This window comes from Canis aureus, chromosome 27, assembly GCF_053574225.1.
Source record: "Canis aureus isolate CA01 chromosome 27, VMU_Caureus_v.1.0, whole genome shotgun sequence".
NCBI lineage: Eukaryota > Metazoa > Chordata > Mammalia > Carnivora > Canidae > Canis > Canis aureus.
Genome location: NC_135637.1, coordinates 15,918,133 through 15,928,241, shown reverse-complemented (window position 1 = coordinate 15,928,241; position 10,109 = coordinate 15,918,133). Strand labels below are relative to the sequence as shown.

Here is a 10,109-nt window from a genome sequence, read left to right as displayed (position 1 = left end):
CCCTCTCCCTCAGCCTCTACCTCTGTTTGTGCTCTCTCTTTCTCAAATAAATAAATAAAATCTTTAAAAAGAAATAAAATAAAAGGCAACTCAAAAACCAGGAGAAGGCCCAGTAATTAATTCCAAGGTCTTCATAACATGTGTTAGCATCCTCACAACTGAGCCTCCTTCTCCATCAGACCAGACAAATTAACTGGATGTACTTTTCTTTATCCTTAAGAACTTGCTTTGTGCTAGATTTATGCCTGGCATTGTACACAGGCCCCAGCCAGGTAAAGAAATTGAAATCAAATCCAGGTAGAAAGAATAAAATCAAATGGACAGTTCTCTTCGATTGTCTTCAGTGAGATGACGGAAGGTGATCAGATAAACACAAGAGAAGGATCCACCAAGGGGATAAGTGGTCAGGCTTTGGAACACAGAGAAATGGGTCTGAGTTGTGTGTCTGTTACTTTTGAGCTTATGTGAGCTTGGCTGGGTCAGGCAACCTGTGGATGCCTTCGCTTCCTATCACCAAAATGAGATACAAATCCTTGTCTTTCGAGCTGGTCATCCGGAATAGGTGAGTTAGTGCTGGCAAAAGACCAAGTGCTGTGTTGGATCATAGGAAGTGCCCATTAGATGGTGCTTATGGTCAAGACTTAGCCAGGCAACAAGGGAGATAAAGTATTTGCATATAAGAAATTAGATGCTGAAAGACTGAAGTCCAATATCAAGGGGCGGGATAGAAGAGATGTTACCGAGGGTAACTAATTGGCCACTGAACCATACTTGGCACAAGAAAGAGACGGGGCTTGTGAGGGGAGATTTGTGGGTGAGATGGCTTGTAGGGTCAAGAGAGCACAATGGAGGTATTCCTTGCAGAGATAATGGGGTAAACGGAGGCACAGAGTGATCAAGTTTGGAGTGTGTTTTTAAAATAACGAATAAAGCAGGTTAATTGGAAGGCAGATGGCTCACTTGAAAGAGGAGATCCTGGCCCATTAATTGAAACAGGAATTTGGGGCCCAAAGTGCTTTTAAAATACATTCATGAGTTCTCTGATACTTCTCCTATCAAGAAGTAGGTGTTCATTCCACTGGATTAGGAATGGGTGATCCTGGTGATTGCCCATAGAACTGATGCTGTGTGTGTTCTGAGGCTAAGTCATAAAGGGAGATGCAACTTCCATCTGACTTTCTCCTTTCAGACATTCACCTTTGGAGCTCTGGGTGTGTTCCAAAGCTTCCAGGCTGGAGGGAACGTGTGGAGACCTCAAAACAGGGAGAGATGCCCAAGGAGCCTGAGCTGATAAAGTTTTCCCAGCCCCAGTGCCACATGCATGAGTAAAGAAACCTTCAGGATGACTCCAGCTGCAGCCACCATCTGCCTTCCGTGACTTGGGACAGTCTGTGCACAAACCGTCCTGCTGAGCCCAGGCGCCTCCTAGAGAGAGAAGGATAGATTGAAAGTTATTTTGTTTCATTAAGTTTGAGGTGATTTGCTCTGTAGCAATAGATAACCAGAGCAGGACTGGACTGGGAAAGTTAGCTGAACGGCTAGCAGGTTAAAACTGTGGCCAGTGGGAGCCATGGAAGATGTCTGAGTTGTAGTGTGATCAAAGGAGCGCTTTAGGAAGATTAATCTGGAGGCCTCGGCCACGTAACATGTGGAATAAGGAGAAATGGGTAGGAGACACCTGTTAAGAGGGGAAGGGTGAATCCTTTGTCTGTTTCCTTCCTCTTGTGTGGCCTACAATCTGTCCCCAGGTGTTGGTGACTCGGCCGGGACATCTGTCTACAGGTGGAGCCCTGCTTGCTACAGGGGAAGGAGATTCGCGCTGCCCAAGAACAGATGACAAGGAGAACACTGAGGTGGAGGGATTCGAGGAGACGTTGTGTGAGGTCCCCAGGCCTATCTCTACCCTCTCCGGCTGCTGCGGCTCTGGGGGCGTGGGTGTTAGTGTCTTGAATGAGCTTAGGGTTTGAAGGTAAGCCTTGGGAAAGTCTTAAGTGTGTAATTTACCACGTGAATCACCTGGTAGAGCATTAACATAAAATTTATAGCCCGGGGTGGCAATTAGTGTAATTAAACAGCTTAAGATGCTTTGGAGTTAGAGGCACCTCTGTACACTTTGGAGACAGAGCAAATAGGCAAACTGGCAGATAAGCCGGGGGAAACCCGGAAGGGTCAAAGGCCTTCGCAGGTAATTCACAGGCTAGATTCCTACAGAACAGCCACAGCATGTCCATGGTCCTTCTCAAAAATGTCGATTCTTTCGGGGCGCGGGGTGGGGGGGGGGGTTGCCCTGATGTCTTGGACTGTCCCCTCAAAAGCTACAACATTTGGCAGAAGCCAATCAAAGGCATCGGCTAGAGTAGTGTTCTCTCTAAGTGTGGTCCAGTTTCACTTGCAGGACTCACCTGGGGACAGGTCTCCCAGATGCAGATTCAAAGGCACCACCCCAGATGGGCCTGGGGCCTGGTCTTTTTAACCAGCAACGGTGTGCTTGCCCTCTCTGAAGTTTGAGAAATCCGATCAAGCATCCTGGAGGAAACTTCTTGGTTTTCTATCCGAGTTTGCACAGGAAGAGTTGTTTGCTTTTTTTTTTTTTTTTTTTTTTCCTTTTTTAATAATTACAATAGTAACACACATTTCCTGTTACCGATTAGGAAAATCTGGTCTGCTTTTACTAAGTAATTAAAGATGGAAGATTCACACAGAATGATTCATGCGCAAATGTCCACTAGGGCGTTTCCTACTTACCAATCTACATCTCGGGATGGGGCCTAGCAGCTAGGTTAGTGAAAGGAGACAGGGAAAAAACATTTCTAGCTTTGCCTAAGTGGCCTTCCCCAGGACCCAGGACTACTGCCACTTGTGAGGATCCAGTCTAACTCCTTGTCTAAGCTCCTGGGACATGCCAGGCTGGAGCAGCAAGGGTGAATGGGTGAAAAGGGCCTGCCCAGAATGTTTTGGGTGATAGCCGGAAGCTCAGCATATTCACCCTTCAACAATTATTTAGTTGAGCTCCCACTGGGTGCTAGGCATTTCCTAGACACTGGCGATGCCACAGTCAACAGCCCTTGCGACTCCCTACACTTCTGGATTCTGGTTGGGGGAGAGATGTACATGTTTTCAACCTGACCCAGGGAACGTTGGTCGTAAGAAGGATGCAAAGCCATAGTCATTCATCTTTTCTGGGAAAATCTTCCCTTTATCAAGGGCCTTCTTTTGACCTTGGACATAACTCAGGAGATGCGGATCCAGGCTTTTGAGGATCCTACACACTTTATGAAGCAGAGGTTCGCAGACTATGGCCTCGGGGGTGACCTGAGGCCCTCACCTGTTTGGCTGGCACACAGCCCTGCTCATTCCTTCCCCTGCGGTCTGTGGCTACTTTTGTGCTCTAGCAGCAGCACTACTGCAACAAACCTGGATATATGTACTCTCCAGCCCTTTGCAGAAAGTTTGTCACCTCTGGGGTAGAGACCCTCACCGGGCCCAGATCTGGAGATCTGCTGGGTCCCCTGTGGTTGGGTGACAGCTGGAATCATCTGTTCATGCTGGCCTTCTGGAATTCAGAGAGAGCAGAGGCCTCTCCTGCGCACTCCGGCGTGCATCTAGCAGGCTGGGTGGTGTTTTCTGGACTTGTCGAGGTCAGAGGATGGCTCCATCAGAGGTCACACACCTTCTCTGCCCTGTGGACTTCCCTTTGGGCCCCCAGAGGGATGTCTGGGACTCCTGCCTTAATCCACCAACAAGCCCTGGGTGGGAATTGAAGCCTTGTTTTTTCTTGTTTTTTTTAAGCTGATCTGCAGATAACGCAGAAGGACAGCTGCCCTTGGAGCCAGGGTTGATAGAGATCAAGCAGCAGTTGTCTGGGAGGCCCAAGGTAGGGCCATAAAATGTGTCGACAAGACTCCCAGGTCAGCGGCTGGCCGGATCCTTCCTTCTCCCTCTCCCCAGGGTTCCTCCCCTTGGGGGGCTGTAATGACAGGTAGCAGGGAGGCTGAAAGGCCCTTAATCCCCAGATACACTGGACAGATTTATGCTCCTTGGGGCCTTTGCTCTGATGCCGCAGTCAGTTGGCTGGCAGCACAAGAAGCCCCAATCCTTGGTGTGCTCTGGATCCTGGGAGGTTACTGATACTTTGTGAAGGCCTCCAGCTTCCATGGGGATGAGCAAATGACCCCAGAGCTGAGCTTCCAACAGTTTCCTGAGCTCCTGATTCCAAAGGCTCTGGCCAAGGACATGGAGAGGGGAAGGGAGCCAGGAAGGCCGTGGGCGAGAGTCTAAATCCCTCTGTCCTTGGAAACTGGCTAGCCTTGGGTCAGGGGCACTTGGTTCCTCTTTAGATCTGTTTTCTTATCTATAAAACAATGTAAGAGAGTGACCGAGAGGATTGAACTAAATGCCATATGCTGGCAGCCCCATCGTAGGAACCCAGTAAAGGTGTTCATTCTGTTGTACGCTCTTCTGTTCTGAAACCTTACATGGCTCCCTGTTGCCAGCCCGATCAAAGCTGGGGAGGAGATGCAGCCAGTGAAGAATGGACAGAGAGGACAGTCAGTGTACAGACCAGTGAGGGGAAGAAGGGTAGGAGTTTCGGCCAGGCCAAGTCAGGAGGGGCTTCTAAGAGAATTTGGTTCTGATGAAAAAGAAACCTAAAAAACAAAAAAATCAGAGGTGTCTGGGTGGTGCACTTAGGTGTCCAACTCTTGGTTTTGGCTTAGGTCATATCTCAGGGTGGTAAGATCAAGCCCAGGTTGGGCTTTGTGCTCAGCATGGAGTCTGCCTGAGATTCTCCTTCTGTCTCTCCCCACTTCTTAAGTAAATAAATAAAACCTTAAACACACACACACACACACACACACACACACACACACAAATAACCCAAACAATCAAATGCAGAGGCTTTAGGCAGAGGAGGGAGTCAAATCTTGCATCAGTTTAAGATGATGGCTCTGGCTGCTTCAAGGAAAATCCTGGCACACCCTTCTTGAAAGCACTTGGTGGATGCCTTTGTCTGTGTGACCTTCCACGGAGCCGGAGTTTTCAGAGAGTAGAGGTCTGAAAGGATTGGGAAGCGAGAGAAAAGCCTGTTGGTATTGAGAGCTCCCAAGGTCAAGTCAAGAGCCCCTGGTCCTTGCCTGGTGCTGCATAAAAGCCCAGCTATTTTCCTGCTGGGAAAGAAAGGCGGTGGGCACAGGTGCTCTGGCCTTGCCCATGTCCCTCAGGCTGGTTCCAGCTGTCAGGGCTGCCTCGGCCCAGGGAGAGTGAAGCCTGCCGTGTGGGCAGGGACGGAGACAGTGCTGTGTTCTCTGAGTGCTTTGGAGTCCGCCAGACTTCACTTCAAACTGTGGCTCTGCCACTTCCCAGCGAGGAGGCCTCTCCGAGCCACTGAGTCTTGATTTTCTCACCTGTGAAATGGGAATAAGAACAATGCTGACTTCACAGCGTGGATCTGAGCATCAAGGGAGGGACACCATATAACACAGGAGCACACCACACTTACTCAGCCACTGGTACATGCTGCAGTAGTCTTTCTTGGCTACAAAGCTACTGGCCAGTTATTATTATTATTATTTTTTTTTGAGAAATTTGGAAAATGATGTAGAAAGATGGTTAGGGACACCTGGGTGGCTCAGTGGCTGAGCATTTGTCTTGGGCTCGTGATCCCAGGGTCCTGGGATTGAGTTCCACATTGGGCTTCCCCACAGGGAGCCTGCTTCTCCCTTTGCCTTTGTCTCTGCCTCTCTCTGTGTGTCTCTCAGTAATAAATAAATAAATAAAATCTTTAAAAAAAAAAGATGATTGTAACTCTTGATAATTCCAACGTCCTGAATTTGAAGAAGTTTTAGTATCTATAATCTTAAATGTTTGCGTATAAAGTCTCACAAGCCTTGAAAATCTGGGCAGCAACAGGAGATCAAATATTATACTTAGATTGAATTTGAATTCCTGGATTCCCAGCTTCCTAGCTGTGTGACTTTGGGCATTCCACTGCACTCCTCCCACTCTGTTTCTTCATCCTTAAGATGGCACTTCCTTCCTTCAGAGCACTGACTGATGATATTAAGAAGAAACTGAATTGAAAATAGGTTTTAAATAGTTTTAGTGCTCAATGTCTTTTATTCTCATTCTTTGAGCAATGCTCATTCACATGTGGTACAGGAGGTGATCAGAAGATACGTTGTAAGTTTTAACGAGGGCTTCTATAGGCTGAGTGTCTGGCATGAGCCCCACCTGACACGCTATAAGTTTCAGGCCTGTGATCCCTTCCCTGGCGAGGACTCAACCAGGAGAACTCTCACGGTGCCTTGGCTCTGACGTCAACGTGTTCTCCCATTGACGCCTAATCCTCCTTAAAAACTGGGCTATCTTTCCAGAAAGGGAAAGGCCCTTTACCCTGAGTCACGGGGCAGCCAGGATGTCAGCATTGTCCCCTGGAGCCAGTGGACCTGCGAGAGGAACCGGTCCCTGGCTCAGAGCCTGGAGCGCTGCCTGGGAGAATGTGTCAGCCTGGGTGCCCAGGTCTGGCCAGGGGGGAGCTCCTCTCTGCAGTCCTGGCACCAGGAACGATCCCCTGGGGTCACTGGCAGGCTGGCTCATTGGGGAAAGACCTTCCTTCTGGTCTCCCTGCACCATCTTCACATCTCCCATCCAAGGGAGGTTTGGAAAACCAAGACAGGATTGTGTCATTCCCCTTTCAACCTTGTAGTGGCTTTGGTGGATCCTGGAATAAAACTCAAACTCCTACCATGGCTCATACAACACAAGGCCACAGAGTATAGCACTCCAGAAGCTTCTACTGCCCTGCCTTCCACATATTCTTGGCCAGAGGTCGGGGACAGAGTCTCCAAGATCTGACACAGAACTGGGCATGTTACGAGCACCCAGGAAATATTTGTTGAATATATGAATGAGAGAATGCATGAGTGAACGAGCAACCAGCGGGGACTGGAGAGAACCAGTCTGTCGCCTTCATTGCCCTTATTGTGCTCTCACTGGGCATGCCATTCAACCTGCTCCTGTTTCTGGTCCCTGCATTCAAATTGGCTTAATAAGTTGTCCCTCTAGCCTGGTCTTTGTGAAAGGGCATGGACTACTGTGGATGGAGGTGAGCTGAGCTCCTTGCAGAAGAGAGGACATACCTCCTTGACCTCAGATAATATTATTTTCATGTATTACCCTGATAATATCTGTTATCCTACCAAGCCTAGGAGAAGCCCTGGATAAAGCTTTTGTGCTGTGAATAGCAAAGCAATAGTCTCATGGATCTTAATCTCTTATCTATGACTTTATTTTGGAAAACTACACTGGCTCCTGGCTCCACCCTTTCCCCCCAGTCCAAGCTAATGCCTTCAACAAAGATCCCTGGAAGGGGAAATAGGATTGAGTTCGTCCTAGCCAGGATCCTTCCCCCTCCCCAGGGTGGGTGGAGGGACTAGTGGGTCCCACCCCCCATTCAATCTTGTACTATCAGCTCCCCACACACCCTTAAGAATCACCAAGTAGAGTTTAAAACAATGGGAGTTTGAAGAGGGAAAAAAAAAAAAAAAAACACCCAACAATAGATTTGGGGCTCTTCCCCTAAGCCAGTTGCAACACTGTTGACATTTGGGACTGGTCTTTGTGATGGAGGGCTGTCCAGTGGCTGTAGGATGTTTCAGAGGATACCTTTGTTTCACAATGGCAAACACTGGCATTTAGAGATGGATTGGGGGAGGGCATAGCTCAGGATTTTTATCTGTGTCAGTAATTTCGGGAAGATTAAACCTTGAGCTAATAACATGGGTCCTGAAGTCTAGCTACAAGTTCTTCACAAGCCAGCTGAGTGGCCTTGGATAAGTCAGTAGACCTCTCTGAGTGCTATTGTCCTGATGGATAAATGAGATATCTATTGACCGGCTCATTCACTTGCATGGGTTCACCATCTAAAATCTAGTCATTGTATATCTATTATGTAAATGGGCCATACAATGATTTAATTCTCAGGACTACTTTATAAAGTTCTCTCTCTGACCCCACTCCGTAAACATACACACCCCCCACTCTTGGTTTCCCTGCTGTACCTCTAACACATTGGGCACACTCCCACCTCAGGGCTTTTGGAGGTGCTATTGCCTTTGCCTGGAACACGTTCAACCAGGTATCTTCATGGTTTGCTCTCACCTCTCCCTTGGATCTTCTTTCAAACATCACCTTCTCAGTGAGGCCTTTCCGGATCATTCCATCAATGCCCTCCCCCATGCACGCATGTGTGCGCACACATACACGCACACACTTCCGTCTCCCTTCTTTGTTTTTTCCCCTATTTGGCTTGCTATGCAGTTTTCCTATTTATCACGTTTGTGATCAGTCATCTTGCACAAGAGTGAGGGTGGAATCTGTGTCTGTTTGTTCATTTTTGTTTGTTTGTTTGTTTGTTTGTACTGATCTATCTCCAGTGCCTAGAACAATACCCAGCCCAGGGTTAGTGCTCAAAAAAGAACTGAATAAGCAACAGGATGAATGAATGAAAACAATTGTTATGATGCCTTGTTTTCCAGAAACTGAGCTTCAGAAAGGTTAAATGATGTGCCACAGCCAGTAAAAGGCAGAGTCAAAACGGAGTCCTGTCCTGCCGGCGCCAGGAACCAAATGGCCCTTTGGAGGTAACCGCCCCTCTGCCTGGCCAGGAAGGAAGGCGGGACTTCCACACGTCATTATCCGTGGAATGAACCGATTATGACTATGATTATGTAGGAGCGCTGAGGACAGGTACACAGGCTCACAGAGATTTCATCAGGAGCTGACTCAGATATATAGGGTCCATCTTAAGCTCTCTTTACCTTTTTTTTAACAAATAAAGGGGAAAAAACCCTGTCTCCCCTACAGGATGCCTGTATCTGGGGTCATTTCAGATTTGGGTTTCAACAGAAGTCCAAGCAAAGGAAGGGAAAAACATCACCGACAGCGTTATGTTTATCCTCATTGTTTCAAACCCAGCCAGTTGATTGTGTTTTTTTTTTTTTTTTTTTTGACTTTCTGAAAAACAACAATATCCATCTGCCACCCCTTGCTGGCCCCTCCAAAAGAAAACTGCTGTCAGTAGGACTTGGGAAGGCATCGCTTGCTCTTGTGGACTCACATATGCACTGGGTAAAGTTCGGCAACCGTATGGCACAATGGCTGGTTCCTGGTGGCAGTGTGTGTGTGTGTGCATGTGTGTGCATTGGTGGAGCTGGGGCAGTTGCCAACCAAGGGCCCCTGCCTTGTTTCTTGAATGCTTCCCTGCTGACGGGAGTGACACGTTGGGTTCTGGTGCATGAGGCAGGAGGCTCCAAGGCCAGGATGCTCACAGCTCTCGATGGCATCACCATAGCTGACACACTCACTCTGCTTTCCCCACTGTGGGCTCCGCATGCCCCATGCCTGATGGCACCTGCAAGGACACCTGGCAAAGGGGAGCTCGCTGTGAAGGTTCACTGTCATTACTGTGAGGGGCCAGGCTGAGGGCAACCCCCAAACCCCAGAGCATACCATGCGTGTGTTGCAAGTGGAACAAATAAATGAAAACACTTGCCCACACACGAGAACCTGTACCAATGTGTGCTGCAACACTGTTCGTAACAGCCCAAAAGTGCAAGCAACCTCCATGGTCTTCAGTAGATGAATGGATAAATTCAGTGTGGTACATCCACGTAACAGGATATATTCAGCCCTAAAAAAATAAAATAAAGTAGTAATTTGTGCAACAACATGGGTGAGCCTTGCAAATATTCCTCTAGGAGAAAGAAATCAGTCAGAAAATACCACATAGTATTTGATTCCATTCATTTTTAACACCCAGAACAAGGAAATGTATACAGATGTAAAAATGTCTTAGTGGTTGCTTCACACTAGGAGGAGGGCTGGGGGCTTAAGAGGTGATGGCTGGGGCACCTGGGTGGCTCAGGGGTTGATCCCAGGGTCAGGGTGTGGACCACAGGGTCCTGGGATCGAGTCCTGCATCAAGCTCCTTGCAGAGAGCCTGCTTTTCCCTCTGCCTATGTCTCTGCCTCTCTCTGTGTGTCTCTCATGAATCAATAAATAAAATGTTTTTAAAAAAAGGTGATGGCTAATGGGTATAGAGTTCCTTTTTG

General features: G+C 48.0%; 1 long non-coding RNA gene across 4 annotated transcripts; it reads left to right on the top strand.

Moving 5' to 3' along the window:
- The first annotated feature begins 1,171 nt into the window (after positions 1 to 1,171).
- LOC144299494 (uncharacterized) lies at positions 1,172 to 9,804 on the top strand. Of its 4 annotated transcripts, none has more exons than XR_013366198.1 (5): positions 1,172 to 1,475; positions 1,749 to 1,969; positions 3,790 to 3,874; positions 8,535 to 8,639; positions 9,063 to 9,804. It is a non-coding gene; the product is annotated as an uncharacterized LOC144299494 (long non-coding RNA). The 4 variants fall into 4 exon arrangements; XR_013366197.1 differs by having other exon boundaries at positions 3,790 to 3,908; XR_013366196.1 differs by lacking the exons at positions 3,790 to 3,874; positions 8,535 to 8,639; positions 9,063 to 9,804 and adding an exon at positions 2,396 to 3,765.
- The last annotated feature ends 305 nt before the right edge of the window (positions 9,805 to 10,109 follow it).